Consider the following 19,890-nt stretch of genomic DNA (forward strand, 5'->3'; position numbering starts at 1 on the left):
TTTCCACCAGTCATAAGCATCCCCCTGTAGCAAAGATACTGAGTATTCAAATCTGAGCTCCTCTATGCAGTGCAGTTTCCTGAATACCCTATCCATCCTCTCTAACCACTATTCAGCCTCTAGAGGATCTACTGTCCCCTTGAACTCTGTAGCCCCATACTTCATCAATTTGTCATACTACCTAGTAGGAGACTGTGGTTGTACCATTGGTGGCTGTATTGGGACTTGAGTAGGCACATTACCAGCCATTTATTGAAACATTGCATCCATCTGCTGAGCGAACTGAGCAAGGAACTGCGGTACTGCAGGGGCTAGTGCTGCTGAACCACTGACATTGTGTAAGCTTGGGGCATCCCCTTGCACCTCAGCCTCAATAGATTGATCGACTGAACGATCACCCTCTTCCATGGTCAATGCGAGGATCTTAAATCTCCTGAACTAATAGCACAAGGAGATTTTCCTCCCGTTAGTGCATATTTATAATGTAATGTACTGTATGTATCAAACAATGATATTGAGCAGTTGTACAATGAAGAAAGAACATTCAAATAACATGTGAAAACAGAATTTAAAAACTTTGCTCTGATACAACTAAAACATGTCACACCATACCCCTCTGTAAGGCATAACATGATCCCGTAGTATACCTAATGAATTACCAACTCCGTCTACTGATAACCTATTAAATACACTACAAGGGATTTTAAAAACTTTTCTTACTTCTTTTACAGTGGTGAGCACTATTTACAGGTGTTAAAAACCTTTTTGAACTGAAGTAATAGAACTAACACATTTGAATTATTTGGAATTTCTGTAAAAAATTTTGCAGAGTGCCATCTGCATTTTGGATAAAACAGTTCTTCAGAAAACCTGTAAAAAGCACTTCAATATATATTTCCAAATCTCAACTCCAACATGTTTCTCAACACAACATATTTCTCAATTCAAATCCACAGTGATTTTTCTAAGGCTGAGATACAAGAAATATAATACAATTTTTACAATTCAAAATAACTCATAATTTACTTTACAACTTCAATGTACAATTTTAATTTACAACTGCTCAAACCAAGAACAAAATATACATATAATGAATATACATTACAGTACAAAATGCAAAATGTGGTATACTCATTATATCCGAAAATCTCTCGCTGGATGTTCTAGCGACTTAGTCTGTGCCTGCCTGTCTGTCCCACTGACAAAGAATAAAGCTATCTCTGAGACAATGTCTCAGTGGTGCACAACATTAACCAAATACAACTTTAAATCACAATTCATAAATCATATAAATACTGGATAATTAAAACCATAGTTAATTTCAAGATAGTAATTGTCAACAAGAATTTAAACTCCATTTCTCAATAACACCATAAATTTCAATAAATCAAATCATGATTAAATTCAAAAGACAGTGAATATCAATAAGAATTTAACTCCATTTCACAATCTCATAATACAAATCAATAAATCACACACAGCTTAATCATGTTCCAAAGTTCAATTCGTCCCAAAAGTCAATGACCAATGAGGAATAACATAGCTAGCTAGCAAAAATATGAGTACTCATCCAATTCGTCCTCAATAGGCACACGCCTCAACACTTCAGCCAGAGAGGGAATTCAATTCGTCCCACTAGACAAGCTAGCGAGGAATACAATCAATATACATGATAGCTGTGGTTTTAAACCATTTCTAATGCTTTTCAATCAATAAGTATCCAACAATATCATTCAAACAATTTCTCACAATTTCAAACCATTTACAGTGCTTTTCAAGCGATAAATATCCATTCAAAAATATTTCCACAATTTAAAACAATAATCTACAAATAGTCATAATTCATTTCAATTGAAAAATTCAAAAGAAATAGTTGTTATGCACAAACCTCTGATAACTGTCTCCTGGTCTTGACTCAGTGTTTCCTTCCCTTTCCCAGAGTCTTTGCTAACTGAGAAACACAATTTGAAGTGTTTCAGTACTAAATTAAACTGTCTCTAATAATAATATTTGATAAATAATTCATTGAATGCTATTATTTGCTTAATCAACCTAATATATCGACCCTTGGTGCATTCTAGGTAAATTAGGTTTTAATGTTACTAACATGTCACATTCGATAGTCTTTTAGGGTTGGTACATGTTACCAAGTTCATTTCCGTGTATACTGCATTTTCTTGCAATTTGTTGGATTCCGGGATACTAGTTTGACCTAGCTGGACGACCTAGTTCCCTCGGTTTTCGGGTTTTAGTCAAAACTATAAACTTGTAGATCTATGTCTTATGGAATGCAGGGCAAAATTTTAGGTCATTCTGAGCTATGTAGACCAAGTTATAGTCATTTTACTATTGCTGGTCAAATTGCACCAAAATTGATCACTTTAGGTCATTTTAGGTCAATTTTCGTTCGGCCAGTTTTTGGACCCGAACTTGTACAAGCTGTTTGACTTGCTTATGGTCATTTCTGGGCTTTGGTGTCTTCATAAGACTTATGGGTCTTAACTATTCATGGTTAAAATTTCAGGTCAATTGGATCTGTTTTGAGTGAGTTATGGCCTAAACACTAACTGCTGCCCAAATGGTCAATTTTCAGACCTCAATTACACTTAATCCGGATTTGGTCATTTTTCAAGTTACCTTGCAAGTAGAATTTTGGTATGCTCTCTTCATGAAAGTTGGCACATTTTTGTGCCTAGTTTCACCTCCAATTGGTCTCATACCAATTGGAGCCACACACTTAAAGTTCTAGGCCTAAAACTCAAACTGCCTTATTGAAATTCTTGCATACACATCAAGCATCACTTTTAACACTTACCAAACTCAACATTCAAACCAATTCTGGTTGTACCACAACCTAAACATAATTTACAACATATTATAGGTCATTTTGGCAGCTTACAATTACATTCAATATGCACCAACAAGTGCAGAATTTGCCCAACTCAATTTACAATAATTCAATCACCAATTCATGCTCATTTATATGTCCAACTTCACACCATCATTCATGCACTCAAACTGCCATAACAACCAACACATTTTAACATCATTATTACATAAACCAAGCATGAATTCCAGCATTCTTCAAAAGTTAACAAACTGCCACAATGGTACATTTACATTCCATTAATTGCCAAGCTTTAAATTTCATTTCACATTTACATATACTAAGTATACATCACCCAAATAATTTCCTACACAATATACATTTAATCAATCATTGAATTCACCATTAACAAGCAAAAATAAACTACCTTCAAGGTGTTTCCATGGCTGCCAAAAGTACACATTCTCCATTCAACATCAAACCTCAAAAATTTCTCCATAAATCAAATACCCATAACATTCATACAAACTTTAACAAAGCAACAATCAAAAATACAAACTTACCACTTTGGAAATTCTTTAAAACTCCACAAAAACTTTCATTTCTTGCTGCCTATCTACTGCCCATGATGTATAGAACACTTTTAATGAAGACAAGTAAAGAAAATATAGCTTGAAAATGGGTGTAAAGGGCCATGCATTTGGGTGGCCATGGGAGGATTGAAAGATTTTGGATTTTCGGCAATGGTGAGTGAATTGAGGAAGATGAAGATGTTGAGTGGAGTAATCTGCCCACTAAATACATATTATAATCCTTAGTGGTTGACTTACACAAAATCAATTATATTTTATGTTTAAATGTGATAATTAGTCAATTTACCCTCCATTTTTACTATTTACATTAGGTACCCCTAAATTAATTTTTCATTATATTTTTCAAGTATAATATTATTTATTTTTAATGGACATTTATGTCAAAAGACAATTTGGGATGTCAAATGACCAATATGCTCCTGTTCGGGTTGCATTCCCGATTTTTCGGTAACACCGGGTTTTGTCCGTTTTTCGATTTCTCACTTTTCTTTGTACTAATTATTTAATTTTTATTTAATATTTCTTATGGTATTTATACTTCAGTAGGGGTCTATTTAAGTCCTAAAAATATTTTCCAGGGTTCCCCGCAGTCCAGGGCTAGTCAACAGTCCACGCCGTGACTTCCCGGTGCGATCACCCATCGCTAGGGTTCTCGGCTCGCTTAACTTGGTTACATTTCTTTGCTATTATTTTTCCTTTTTTTTTCTTGTATTTTCTTTTCTTCTATTTCATTATTTTATGTCTCCTCAATCATAACGAAGTGTAGTTCTAGGCATCCTAGTTGTTCGGACAATACTGGTCACCGGAACAGTAGAATGCACTACCGAACTTAGGGGTGTTACATTCTTGTTGGACTTTCCAGCAGAAGAAGATGCAATCAAAGCTACCTATTTTCCTTTATTACTTGGCATAATCTTTTGGGCAATAACCAGCATGTTGAGTAAACCAGCCAAGGTGCATTCTTGCTTAGTCATATGAAAATTTGTCACAAAATTCCCAAATGACTCAAGAAGGGACTGAATGATCAAATCTGTCTGTAGTTGGAAATCCATATTAAAGTCAAGATGTTCTATGTCACACCCTACCCCTCTGTAAGGCATAACATGATCCCGTAGTATACCTAATGAATTACCAACTCCGTCTACTGATAACCAATTAAATACACTAAAAGGGATTTTAAAAACTTTTCTTACTTCTTTTACAGTGGTGAGCACTATTTACAGGTGTTAAAAACCTTTTTGAACTGAAGTGATAGAACTAACACATTTGAATTATTTGGAATTTCTGTAAAAATTTTGGTAGAGTGCCATCTGTATTTTGGATAAAACAGTTCTTTAGAAAACCTATAAAAAGCACTTCAATATATTTCCAAATCTCAACTTCAACATATTTCTCAACACAACATATTTCTCAACTCAAATCCACAGTGATTTTTCAAAGAGTGAGATACAAGAAATATAATACAATTTTTACAAGCCAAAATAACTCATAATTAATTTGCAACTTCAATGTACAATTTGAATTTACAACTGCTCAAAACCAAAATCAATATATACATACAGTGAATATACATTACAGTACAAAATGCAAAATGAGGTATACTCAATGTACCCGATAATCTCTCATTGATGTACTAGCGACCTAGTCTCGCTCGTCTGTCTGTCTACTCAAGGACAAAGAATGAAAAGCTATCGCTGAGACAGTGTCTCAATGGTGCACAACATTAACCAAATACAACTTTAAATCACAGTTCATAAATCATATAAATGATAGATACGTAAAACCATAGTTAAATTCAAGACAATGAATGTCATAAGGAATTTAACACAATATCACAATAAATGTCAGTAATCAAAACGGAGTTAAATTCAAAAGACAGTGAATGTCAATAAGAATTTAAACTCCATTTCACAAATTATCAAAGCTCATAATAACACAATTTAGTCAAATAATTTACGAACATAGTGTTGCCAATTCATACACAACTTAAGCTATGACACAAAATTTCCGATCAATGTCGCGTTGTACACCATGACAAAGCAATCACAACCCCACTAATCGAAATCAATGAGGAAGGGAGCTAGCTATATAATGAGTAATCATCCGATCACCTCAACTGGTAAACCAGAGAGGGAGAAAAATAAACGATCACGACTCCATAAATGGAGAAGGAAAATAAACGATCACAACCCCATAAATGGAGAAGGAATGATATGATACTGTCATGCTAAGTGTGAACACAAAATCAATTCCAAACATTTTATTCAAATGATTTGTGAGAATCCAAAAAATTTCTAAAGTCATAAATTCATTCACAAAATGACAACACAATTCATAATTAACTTCAAATTTTCACAAATCACACTAAATCAATTTTTTCACAGTTTCAAACCATTTACAATGGTTTTCAAGCAATAAGTATCCATTCAAACACATTTCCATAATTGAAAACAATAATATACAAATAGTCATAATTTATTTCAATTGAAAAATTCAAAAGAAATAACTGTTGTGCACAAACCTCTGATAACTATCTCCTGGCCTTGACTCAGTGTTTCCTTCCCTTTCCCTGAGTCTTTGCTAACTGAGAAAAACAATTTGAAGTGTTTCAGTACTCATTTAAACTGTCTCTAACGATAATGCTTGATAATAAATTCACTGAATTCTAATATTTGCTTAGTCAACCTAAGATGTCGACCTTCGATGCATTCTAGGTAAATTAGGTTTTAATGTTATTAATATGTCACATTCGATAGTATTTTAGAGTTGGTACATGTTACCAAGTTCATTTCCGTGTATACTGCATTTTCTTGCAATTTGCTAGATTCCGGGATACTAGTTTGACCTAGCCGGACGTCCTAGTTCCCTCAGTTTTCGGGTGTCTTATGGAACGCGAAGCAAAATTTCAGGTCATTCTGAGTTATGTAGACCAAGTTTGGTCATTTTACTATTGCTGGTCAAATTGCATCAAAATTGGTCGCTTTAGGTCATTTTAGGTCAATTTTGGTTCGGCCAGTTTTTGGACCTGAACTTGTGCAAGCTGTTTGACTTGCTTATGGTCATTTCTGGGCTTTGGTGTCTTCATAAGACTTGTAGATATGGGTCTTAACTATTCATGGTCAACATTTCAGGTCAATTGGACCTGTTTTGAGTGAGTTATGGCCTAAACACTAACTGCTGCCCAAATGTTAACTTTTCAGGCCTTATTTGCACTTAATCCGGATTTAGTCATTTTTCAAGTTACCGTACAAGCAGAATTTTGGCAAGTTTTCTTCATGAAAGTTGGCACATTTTGTGTCTAGTTTCACCTCCAATTGGTCTCATACCAATTGGAGCCACACACTTAAAGTTATTGGCATAAAACTCAAACTGCCTTATTGCATTTCTTCCATACATATCAAGGATCACTCCTAACACTTACCAAACTTAACATTCAAACCAATTCTGGTTGTACCACAACCTAAACATAATTTATAACATATTATAGGTCATTATGGCAGCTTCCAATTACATTCAATGTGCACCAACAAGTGCAGAATTTGTCCAACTCAATTTACAACAATTCAATCACCAATTCATGCTCATTTACATGTCCAACTTCACACCATCATACATGCACTCAAACTGCCATAACCCCTATCACAAATTAACATCATTATTCCATAAACCAAGCATGAATTCCAGCATTCTTCAAGAGCTAACAAACTACCACAATGGTACATTTACATTCCATTAATTTCCAAGCTTTAAATTTCATTTCACATTTACATATACTAAGTATACCTCACCCAAACAATTTCCTACACAATATAAATTTAATCAATCATTTAATTCACCACTTATAAGCATAAATAAACTGCCTTCAAGGTGTTTCCATGGCTGCCAAAAGTGCACATTCCCATTCAACATCAAACCTCAAAAATTTCTTCATAAATCAAACACCTATAACATCCTTACAAAATTTAACAAAGCAACAATCAAAAACATAAACTTACTTATGGATGAGACTTCTTAAATCTTCACCAAAACTTCTTGAAATTGATATCAAACTCTTCCTTGTGATGTAGGGATAAACTTTAATGAAGACAAGTAAAGAAAGTGTAGCTTGAAATGGGTGTAAGAAGTCATGCAATTGGGGCGGCCATGGGAGGTTTGAAAGCTTTTGGATTTTCGGCAATGGTGAATAAATTGAGGAAGATGAAGATATTGAGTGATGTGGCTGTCCACTTAGGTGTAGATAATTCCCACTAACTTTATTTAATTAATATTATATGTTAAATGTGTTAATTATTCCATTTACTCTCCACTTTTGGCTATTTACATTAGGTACCCCAAATTTAATTTTTCATTATATTTTTCAAGTGTAATATTAATTATTTTTAATGGACATTTAGGTCAAAAGACAACTCGGGGTGTCAAATGACCACAATGCCCTTGTTTGGTTTGCATTCCCGATTTTTCTGTAACACCGGGTTTTGTCCGTTTTTCGATTTCTCACTTTTCTTTGTACTAATTATTTAATTTTTCTTTGATATTTCTAATGATATTTATACTTCAATAAATATTTATTTGAGTCCTAAAAATATTTTCCAGGGTTCCCCGCAGTCCAGGGCTAGTCAACGGTCCACGCCGTGACTTCCCGATGCTGTCACCCATCGCTAGGGTTTTCGGCTCGCTTAACTTGGTTACATTTCTTTGCTATTATTTTTCCTTTATTTTTCTTGTATTTTCTTTTCTTGTATTTCATTATTTTATGTCTCCTCACTCATATTGAAGTGTAATTCTAGGCATCCTAGCTGTCCGGACAACACTGGTCACTGGAACAGTAGAACGCACTACCAAACATAGGGTGTTACATTCTAGCTGCTCAACAAGCCGAATCATCTTATGGACATGATCCCCAACATTTTGTCCCTCAGACATCCTCATGCAAAATAGCTGTCTAGATATCTCATACCTAGCATTCTTGCTATGTTCACCATACAACTCTTATAGGTGAAGGAGGATCTCACTTGCATATTATAAATTTTCATGTTGCTTCTATAACTCATTACTTATAGAGACAAACATATAACACTTTGCTATCATATCATGCTCCTTCCACTTGTCCTATGTTTCATGTTCCTCTTGAGTGGCCTCTGGAGGTAAGGGACCAGGAACATTTGAGTCTAGAACATATCCAATATGCTAAAGGTTCAAGACAAGTTTCAAATTCCTTAGCCAATCAAAGAGATTAGGTCCTGTCAACCTATTGCGATCAAGTATGCTTGCAAGGATATTGGATGGTGGTGGTTGTGGTGTACTCATTATTATCAGAAAATTAATTGCAAAAAATAACTAGATTAATTAGTAAATATATCATGTATTTAACCAAATGATTATGGTCTTTTAATCAAATTGGTCTTCCCACTAACTTAGCGAATCCTATACTTTTAAAGTAGAAAACGGAAATCCTCGTTAGATGGATTTCTAGTGGGTGATTGAATTCTTATAGTCGTATTGATCATCTTCTGGCACATCCATTACTAGAATTACAATAAATTGTAAGTGAGAAACTCCTTACCCATCACATCTCATGTGAGGTTCAATCCTTTACCTAGCCCCTAATGCTCAAAATCTCAGGCACATCCATTATTGATTTATCTTGCATTAGTTAAGTTGATCCCATTGAGCCAGTAAACATGCAAATAATTTTAATGTCTTCAAGAACATCCATTATTGGCCACCAAACCATTTACATATTTACAACATCTCATGTTTAACAATTATTCTTAAGAAAATCTCTTAAATTAATTGCATCATATGCAAGTATTTAAAATTTCTTAAATAATTGTCTCAATGGAGGGCCCATGTTATAATTACTTTAATTATACTATTTCCAACTTAATCATTTGTTTGGAAGATTTTGTGGTTGGCCTAATTACTATTATGGTCTCACTTTGCACATTTTCCATTTAGCATGCATATATCATATACTTGCATACAATCCCATACATCTCATGCATTCATAGATAAACAATAAATATGGTATGATCATGGACTTTCTAAGGGATTCAATTCTGAGCCACCAAGAATTGAATCAGGGCATTTCTAGGTGCATTTCATTTATTCATATTACAAGAGTTGCTAAAGGAGTACATAATCAACACTTGATCTTGAATTCCTCACACTAGTCCCACCAATGCTCTTGACCTCCTTGATCTTCTTACAATCCAATTACATTGTAATCCTTCACATACCAAGGAAAATTTACAAGAACCAAATAAATGAAATTACAACCCAAAAGTATTACAACCTTTATAATACATGCTACTAAAATAAATTAAAATAAATTAATTAATTTACAACCCAAAGAAACATAAAAGAAATAAATCCAATCACTTTGGTCTTTTATTGTCCATGATCATCCTTCATGCATATCACTATTTAACAATCAAATAAAACACACATACTTAAATTAAATTGAATATCTCATATTCAACTTAAAAATCCATATTTGAATATGATTAAAACAAATTTAAAATTCAGATTTGAATCACATTCAAACAAATTTAAAAATTTATATTTGAATCAAAATTTAATTATGTGATGAAAACTCCCAATTAAATAGTTTAGTTAGTCATGGGCCTAATTACGGGCTTTGAAAATCATCCCACACTCAATCAAGCCTTGCGCACCATGAAGTGCCATTGATGCCGCCACCTATGGTGGTTCCATCATGTGTGCCGCCACACATGAGCATCAAACTAGCCTTGATTCAATCAACTCTTGATCAAATCACACAATTAAATCATATATTGAACAATCTAAATAGAAAATATAGTGGCTCTGATACCAATTGAAGGAGCAAAAGCATAAAAATTAGTAGTTTAGAACATTGAATTCAAAAATTTTCTTCTAGGGTCTCATGCATCATGCAAGACTCATTATTTACCTAATTGATTTCAATGTTCAACAGCATATTCAAACACTTTTAATATGTTTTTGGATCTACATTTGCTATTTAAGATTTTAGAATTAATAGATTAATTCATTAGAACTCTAGATTAATTCAAGAACATGTACACTAATCTTTTGATGCACTGTTGATGTGTTTGGTACCTTTGTGAAGCACCTAGGACCCCAGACGTTGTCCCTCTAGCTTGTCCACACCAAGATCACCAATGGCAGCCCCTTGAACAACTTCTCAAGCCTTTCCAATCAATTAGAAATTAAGGTTTTTCCTTTAAAGATGTTATAGATGTATATAGTGTTAGCAGTATGCCCCAGAGCATATCATTTAGTATGTATCTTGTACATATTTTATTAAAAAAAGGCATTTTCACTTTTCTATTTATATAATATATTTATGTGTAATAGAAAAGGTCTATTGATATTTTGTTAGAAATTATATTCTTAAGTTGTTAAGAATATGAGTGACAGTATTTCTAGTACAAAGTATCATAAATTGGTTCATAATTAAGGATACTTCACAATAAGGACATGACTTATCCAGAAAGATTGCAATCATGTTTGTTACCAAATTATTTATATGAGATGTAAATAAGATGGAATGGTGAATCTCATACCATATAACAAACATGATAGGCACTTATGCATGACAAGTAGGCCGAACCAGTGACATTTATGACAAGCACATGGAGTTTACTCTTGTCAATGCATTGTCATAAATCATATCAGTGCATATAATCTTTAGACTTGACATAGCACAGTTATCTTATATATAAGTGGTTTGAGTTTGATACTGCTTGTAACACCCCTATGTTTGGTAGTGTGTTCTACTGTTCCGGTGACCAGTGTTGCCCAGACAGCTAGGATGCCTAGAACCGTACTTCAATATGAGTGAGGAGACATAAAATAATGAAATACAAGAAAAGAAAATACAAGAAAAACAAAGGAAAAATAATAGCAAAGAAATGTGATCAAGTTAAGCGAGCCGGGAGACCTAGTGATGGGTGACCGCACCGGGAAGTCACGGCGTGGACCGTTGACTAGCCCTGAACTGCGGGGAACCCTGGAAAACATTTTTAGGACTTAAATAGACCCTTATTGAAATATAAATATCATTAGAAATATCAAAGAAAAATTAAATAATTAGTACAAAGAAAAGTGAGAAATCGAAAAATGGACAAAACCCGGTGTTACCGAAAAATCGGGAATGCAACCCGAATAGGGGCATTATGGTCATTTGACATCCCGAATTGTCTTTTGACCTAAATTTCCATTAAAAATAAATAATATTACACTTAGAAAATGAAATGAAAAATTAATTTGGTGGTACCTAAAGTAAATAGCAAAAATTATGGGTTAATGTGGAATAAATGAAAGTTAAACTTATAATATGCTTTTAATTGTGTTAGTGGACCACTAAACATTATATTAAATATTAAAAACCAGGTTCCTTCCACTATATCTCTGCATTCATCTTCTTCTTCAATTAAAACTTAAATTGGCCGAATGAAAATCTCTCCCCAAAGTTCATCAATGGCCACCCCATTTGCATGCTCCATGCTCCCATGATCAAGCAACAACTTCTTGCAAGAGTCTTCATCAAAGTTGGTCTATACAACTTGGGCAGCCATTTGAGAGCAAAAAGGGAGAGGTTTGAAGAAGATTTAGTAAGCTTCAAAGATAGGTAAGTGCTTATTTTCCATTTTGCTTCATTAAAGTTTGAAAGCATGTTATGGGTGTTGGATTTGTGAGGAAAATTTTCAAGTTTGAAGAGTTATTGACATGTCCATTTTGGACAGCCATGGAGTTATGTATTTGATGAAATATTTGTGCATATATTTGATGAGAAATTATGTTGGTTATGGTGATTTAATATCCTAGTAAATTATTCCATATGTATATGGTGATTTTTGCACTTGGATGGAAATTGATGAATTGTAGGATACTTTGGTGTTGAGGAAGCTTTTCGGCAGCCTTGGGATTCTTGGATAAATGTATGTGTTCATGAAGGTGTTGGCAGAAATATTGACATTAAGATTGATGGATATGTGTATGAAATTATTTTGTAAAGTGTATGTGAGAATTAGTGATGTTTAGGTGTGTATGTGATTGTATTTAGACTTTGTAAATGTGAACTTTAATTGGTGTATTGAAGATAATTGTAATCTGCCCAAAGTGAGGATGATGTAAAGTGGGATTTGGTTTTGGTAATGTACCAAAACAGATTTGGTAGGGAAGTAAACATATTGCAAGGTAAATGTGTGTAATTGATGTGTGTTAAGCAAAGTAACCAAGGGCAGTGTACATTTTAGCCAATAAGTTTAAATGTGTAACCTCAATTGGTATGAGACCAATTGGAGGTGGAACTAGGCACAAAATGTGCCAACTTTCATTGAGAAAGCATACCAAAATTCTGCTTGCAAGGTGACCTAAGAAAATGACCAATTCGGATTAGGTGCAATTGAAACCTGAAAACTGACCAATTGGGCAGCAGTTAGTGTTTAGGCCATAACTCACTCAAAACAGGTCCAATTGACCTGAAATTTTAACCATGAATAGTTAAGACCAATACCTACAAGTATTATGAAGACACCAAAGCCCAGAAATGACCAGAAGCAAGTCAAAAAGCTTGCACAAGTTCGGGTCCAAAAACTGGCCGAACCAAAGTTGACCAAATTGACCTAAAATTGACCTAATTTGATGCCATTTGACCAGCAATAGTATGATGACCATAACTTGGTCTACTTAACTCGGATTGACCTGAAATTTTGCCCCGCGTGCAATAAGACATAGATCTACAAGTTTGTAGTTTTGACCGAAACCCAAAAACCGAGGGAACTAGATCGTCCGGCTAGGTCAAACTAGTATCCCGAAATCCAGCAATTTACAATGAAATGCAAGAAAACGCAATATACAAAGAATTGAGTTTGGTAACACGTACCAACCCTAAAATCATATCGAATGTGACATATTAAGGATACCAAAACCTAATTTACCTTAAACGCATCGAGGGTCGGTATATTAGGTAATTGAGCAAATAATAGCCTTCAGTGAATTACTTATCGAACATTATCGTTAGAGACAGTTTAATTTAGTACTGAAACACTTCAAATTGTGTTTCTCAGTTACCAAAGACTCAGGAAAAGGGAAGGAAACACTGAGTCCAGACCAGGAGACAATTATCAGAGGTTTGTGCACAACTAGTTTTCAACTGATTTTGCTCTGAATAATATTTCATATGATTAATTGTATGTTATTGTTTTAAGTTGTGTTTGTGCACAACTAGTTTTTAACTGATTTTGTTTGAATATTTTATTTGATTAAATGACATACTTTCTTATGTATTATGTTTAACAAGCATTGAATTTAATTCAATGATTATTGAAAATTGTTATAGTATGTATGAATTTAGCTTTGTGAAATGGTATTTCTACAAGTATTAAGCATTGTCACAAGTATTAAGCATTGTTATGGATTGAACAAATTATGTTTTGGAAAATTGTGATAGAACATGTTTTGAATTGTGATGGTAATTTTCATGGAAAAATGCAAATTTATGATTTGAATTGTGATGAGCATAAAAATTATTGGATATTAGAATTGACTTTGAATCGAATTATATTGTGATTTATACTCACTAAATGGATTGTAATATTGTTTTATATCTCACTATAGATGCTTGACTAGGTTATTACCCGTCTCTCTCATTTGTTGAGAAGACAATGGAGTTAGTTGTGTTTTGATTACCATGGTACGTGCACCTGCTTAGATTTTCATCTGATTTGAGGTTAGTTCTAAGTTTAATTTATCGTTATGGCCCTAGCGGAAGATTCATTATTGTGATGGTGCATGCGTGCGATGATTCGACCTCCCGACCATAGGGAGTTAGAATCGGTCGACCTCCCCGACCATAGGGAGTTAGAATCACATCGAATATGGCCCTTTCGGATTAGTCTTGCATATTAGTGAGATAAAGATTGATTTTTGAGATACAGAATGGCTTTTGAATGGTAAGAAATTGTGATTTCAATTATGGGTTATGTATAATTGATTTTGTTGAATTACTTAAATGGTTAGTCATTATTTGATAAATTGAATTTTGTGATCAAAGTCATTTATACAAATGATTTACATTATTGGCAATGAATATTTTGAGTTTTGAAATTTGATGAGTATTCAGATTCCCAATTTATTTACTGTAAATTTTGTCAATGTATATTGTACTATGTTTTAAATTATAGTTGTGCACCACTGAGTTCACCACTCAGCGATAGCTTTGTATGCTATCGCAGGTAAGAAGAGCATAGAGCAGTAAGTAAATTTCCTTGAAGATATATTCAGATCAGCTCCAGGTATATCATAGGTATACCCATGTACATAGGTTTTGATGTATGCATGTAATAATATGTATGTAAATTATTTGAGCAGTTGTATAGAAACTCTTGTAAAATATTTTGGTATGTAATTAAATGTAAATTATTGTAAATGTAAATTTGAGATTTCATTTACTTGAATAGTTTTGTATTATATTTCTTGTATCTCAGTCTTTGAAAAATCACTGCGGATTTGAGTTGAGAAAAATGTTGTGTTGAGAAATATGTTGGAGTTGAGATTTGCAAATATATATTGAAGTGCTTTTTCTGAGTTTTTCAAGAAGCTGTTTTATCCAAAATACAGATGGCACTCTGCCAAAATTTTCTGAAACTCCAAATAAGTCAAATGTGTTAGTTCTATCACTTGATTCACAAAGTTTTTAACACCTGTAAATAGTGCTCACCACTGTAAAAGAAGTAAGAAAAGTTTTGAAAATCCCTTGTAGTGTATTTAATGGGTTATCAGTAGACGGAGTTGGTAATTCATTAGGTATACTACGGGATCATGTTATGCCTTACAGAGGGGTGGGGTGTGACATGTTTTGTGGTATCAGAGCAATGGTTTTAAAGTAAATTTTGAACTGTGAATTTGAAATCTTTTTGTCGGTAACTACAACTGCTCAAATGTTTGATACATATAGTACATTTACATCATAAATATGAACTAATGGAGAGGAATCTCCTTATGTTGGTTGTACAAGAATAGAGAATCTTGTGGAAAGATATGGAAGAGAAAAATGAGACCGTAGAACAGTCCATGATGGCAGAAGTACAAGTTGAGGCCCCAGCTCCACAAAGTGTCGAAGGCCCGACTGTACCAGTTTTACCAGTACAAATTACTGCACAAATGGCCCAGCAAATGGCCACTTTCTTTCAACAAATGGCTGATAATCTGTCAGCCCAAGCCCAAGTACAGACCCAACCCCCACAAGGGCAGTGTGAAATGGAAAAGAGGGAGAAACCTATGGGTCAGAGTTCAAACAGTAATTTGGGGAAGAGGAAAGAATTTGAGGAACCTCGAACTCAGAAATATGATAGAGGCAGATCATCAGGGCAGAGACCACTAAGATCTAGTCGTCGAACAACTAGAAGTTCCTACCCTTCCCGCCAATGTGAAACTTGTAGAAGATATCATGGAGGTATTTGTCGTAAGGCCTCTGGAGCCTGTTACAATTGTGGAAAACTTGGACACTTTGCTAAAGATTGTGCTAAACCACCTCGATCTGCTCTCCGGAGTTCACAGACCGTCAGTCAGAGTCAAGATAGAAATAGAGTTGGTACTCCTCACCACTATAACACAGTGAATCAACCAGAATATAGTAGCGCACCAGTCGGAGTGTCCACTATGCGCCAAGTAAAAGGAGTAGAAACTTCAGATGTAGCTGCTGGTAAGTTCTTAATTTTAGTTATTATTTGATCCCAGCACTACTTAGTTGTGTGTTAGTGTCAGAACTATATGTTCTGTTGTTATTCCTTCACATGGAAATGAATTTTGATGTGTTAGTGACTAGTCTTTTAGGATTAAAACTACAACAATAAGTATGATTGACATTAATTTTGGAAGAATTGTTAGCTAAAAGTATTTTCTAACATACCATAAATTATAAAGCTAATTGGCAAGCCTACTTAATGTAAGGCAAGAGGACCTAAAAGTGAGTTACAGTAATAGAATTGCTCTAGATGAGGGCAAAGATGTTACTGTTAGTAATTATTAATGGATATTGTAATCAGAATCGATTTAGGATATTAGTGGATTCAAGAAAGATAAGATGTTAGAAAACCTAGTCCATGAGGTTATAACGTAGTGACTATATAATGTTCTCGATGTTTGTATTGTAAGCTGCAGATTACAATACCGACACGGGATTATTGTGTAGAGCTACGTGCTTCCTTGTGGTATAATAAATTAAGAATAATTGTAAGTAATCTATAAATTGATACAGTTGCACCCGAATAGAGTACTACTACTGGAAATAAATGTGAAAATTTTAGTCATAGATTTAAAACTTCAGAACTAGCCTATCAAACGACTACACTTGTAAGGTAGCTAGAGTCAGTAACTCGGTTATATTAATGTGAATTACATACCCACGATTGCTATAAGCTTAGAGATATCGATCTGACGTATCATCCTCGAACAGATGGACAATTGAAACAAGTAATTCGTAAATTCGGAAACTCATTGAGTTCCTATAAATAATGAAATGAAATGATAAAAATAACTCAGAAATGTGATAAGCCCTCAAGAATATATCGAGAACTTGTGTCATTGAATCCGAAGGAGATGGGACAGATACATCCCACTAACGAATTTGTATACATTAAAAAGTGTCAAGCTAGCATACAAGTGGCACCCTATGAAACATTGTAAGGGAACAGATAACTATGGATTTTGTGATGAGATTTCTGAGGACACAGAATAGTGATGATGCAGTATAGGTTATAGTTGATAGACTAACCAAATCTAATCACTTTTTGCCAGTCCGGATGGACTATAGCCTGGAAAGATTGGCCAGATTCTACATAAATGAAATTGTAAAATTGCATGGAGTGCTAGTATCAATTGTATCTGACAGAGATCTTAGGTTCACTTCTAGATTCTGGGGTAGTCTTCAGAGAGCCCTAAGAACTAGATTGAACTTCAGCACAGTATTCCACCCACAGACAGATGGCCAGTCTGAGAGGGTTATTCAGATATTGGAGGATATGCTACGGGCTTGTGTGATTGAATTTGAAGGTAGTTGGGATACACACTTGCCTTTGATTGAGTTTGCTTATGACAACAGCTACCAATCAAGCATTGGAATGCCTCCATATGAAGCATTGTATGGCAGGAAGTGCAGAACTCCCTTATGTTGGGATGAAATAGGTGAAAGGAAGATGATTGGGCCAGAAATTGTTCAGCAGACAGAGGAAAAGATCAGATTAATTAGAGATAGACTCAAGGATGCATCAAACCGTCAGAAGTCCTATGTTAATTTGAAAAGAAGAGATATTGAATATGCAGTGGGTGATAAGGTATTCCTCAAAGTTTCTCCTTGGAAGAGGATTATGAGATTTGGCAGAAAGGGGAAACTGAGTCCTCGTTTCATCGGACCATATGAGGTTCTGGAAAGAGTGGGTCCTTTGGCATATTGGTTGGCATTACCTCCAGAGCTAGCAAGGATACACAGTGTCTTCCATGTGTCCATGTTAAGGAGGTACAGATCTGACCCATCTCATGTACTATCAGTTGAAGAGATTGAAGTAAACCCAGACCTCTCATATGAGGAAGAACCCATAAAAATTACGGCTTATGAGGTGAAGCAGCTGAGGAACAAACAGATACACCTGGTTAAAGTACTGTGGAACCATCATTCAGGCCAGGAAGCTACTTGGGAACGTGAAGAGAATATGAGGAGACAACACCAACAACTGTTTAGAGACTAATGCCAGGTAAAATTTCGAGACGAAATTTATTTAAGGGGGGGAGAATTGTAACACCCCTATGTTTGGTAGTGCGTTCTACTGTTCCGGTGACCAGTGTTGTCCAGACAGCTAGGATGCCTAGAACCGTACTTCAATATGAGTGAGGAGACATAAAATAATGAAATACAAGAAAAGAAAATACAAGAAAAACAAAGGAAAAATAATAGCAAAGAAATGTGATCAAGTTAAGCGAGCCGGGAGACCTAGTGATGGGTGACCGCACCGGGAAGTCACGGCGTGGATCGTTGACTAGCCCTGAACTGCGGGGAACCCTGGAAAACATTTTTAGGACTTAAATAGACCCTTATTGAAATATAAATATCATTAGAAATATCAAAGAAAAATTAAATAATTAGTACAAAGAAAAGTGAGAAATCGAAAAACGGACAAAACCCGGTGTTACCGAAAAATCGGGAATGCAACCCGAACAGGGGCATTATGGTCATTTGACATCCCGAATTGTCTTTTGACCTAAATTTCCATTAAAAATAAATAATATTACACTTAGAAAATGAAATGAAAAATTAATTTGGTGGTACCTAAAGTAAATAGCAAAAATTATGGGTTAATGTGGAATAAATGAAAGTTAAACTTATAATATGCTTTTAATTGTGTTAGTGGACCACTAAACATTATATTAAATATTAAAAACCAGGTTCCTTCCACTATATCTCTGCATTCATCTTCTTCTTCAATTAAAACTTAAATTGGACGAATGAAAATCTCTCCCCAAAGTTCATCAATGGCCACCCCATTTGCATGCTCCATGCTCCCATGATCAAGCAACAACTTCTTGCAAGAGTCTTCATCAAAGTTGGTCTATACAACTTGGGCAGCCATTTGAGAGCAAAAAGGGAGAGGTTTGAAGAAGATTTAGTAAGCTTCAAAGATAGGTAAGTGCTTATTTTCCATTTTGCTTCATTAAAGTTTGAAAGCATGTTATGGGTGTTGGATTTGTGAGGAAAATTTTCAAGTTTGAAGAGTTATTGAGATGTCCATTTTGGACAGCCATGGAGTTATGTATTTGATGAAATATTTGTGCATATATTTGATGAGAAATTATGTTGGTTATGGTGATTTAATATCCTAGTAAATTATTCCATATGTATATGGTGATTTTTGCACTTGGATGGAAATTGATGAATTGTAGGATACTTTGGTGTTGAGGAAGCTTTTCGGCAGCCTTGGGATTCTTGGATAAATGTATGTGTTCATGAAGGTGTTGGCAGAAATATTGACATTAAGATTGATGGATATGTGTATGAAATTATTTTGTAAAGTGTATGTGAGAATTAGTGATGTTTAGGTGTGTATGTGATTGTATTTAGACTTTGTAAATGTGAACTTTAATTGGTGTATTGAAGATAATTGTAATCTGCCCAAAGTGAGGATGATGTAAAGTGGGATGTGGTTTTGGTAATGTACCAAAACAGATTTGGTAGGGAAGTAAACATATTGCAAGGTAAATGTGTGTAATTGATGTGTGTTAAGCAAAGTAACCAAGGGCAGTGTACATTTTAGCCAATAAGTTTAAATGTGTAACCTCAATTGGTATGAGACCAATTGGAGGTGGAACTAGGCACAAAATGTGCCAACTTTCATTGAGAAAGCATACCAAAATTCTGCTTGCAATGTGACCTAAGAAAATGACCAATTCGGATTAGGTGCAATTGAAACC

The sequence above is a fragment of the Hevea brasiliensis genome, chromosome 15 (assembly GCF_030052815.1).
Source record: "Hevea brasiliensis isolate MT/VB/25A 57/8 chromosome 15, ASM3005281v1, whole genome shotgun sequence".
NCBI lineage: Eukaryota > Viridiplantae > Streptophyta > Magnoliopsida > Malpighiales > Euphorbiaceae > Hevea > Hevea brasiliensis.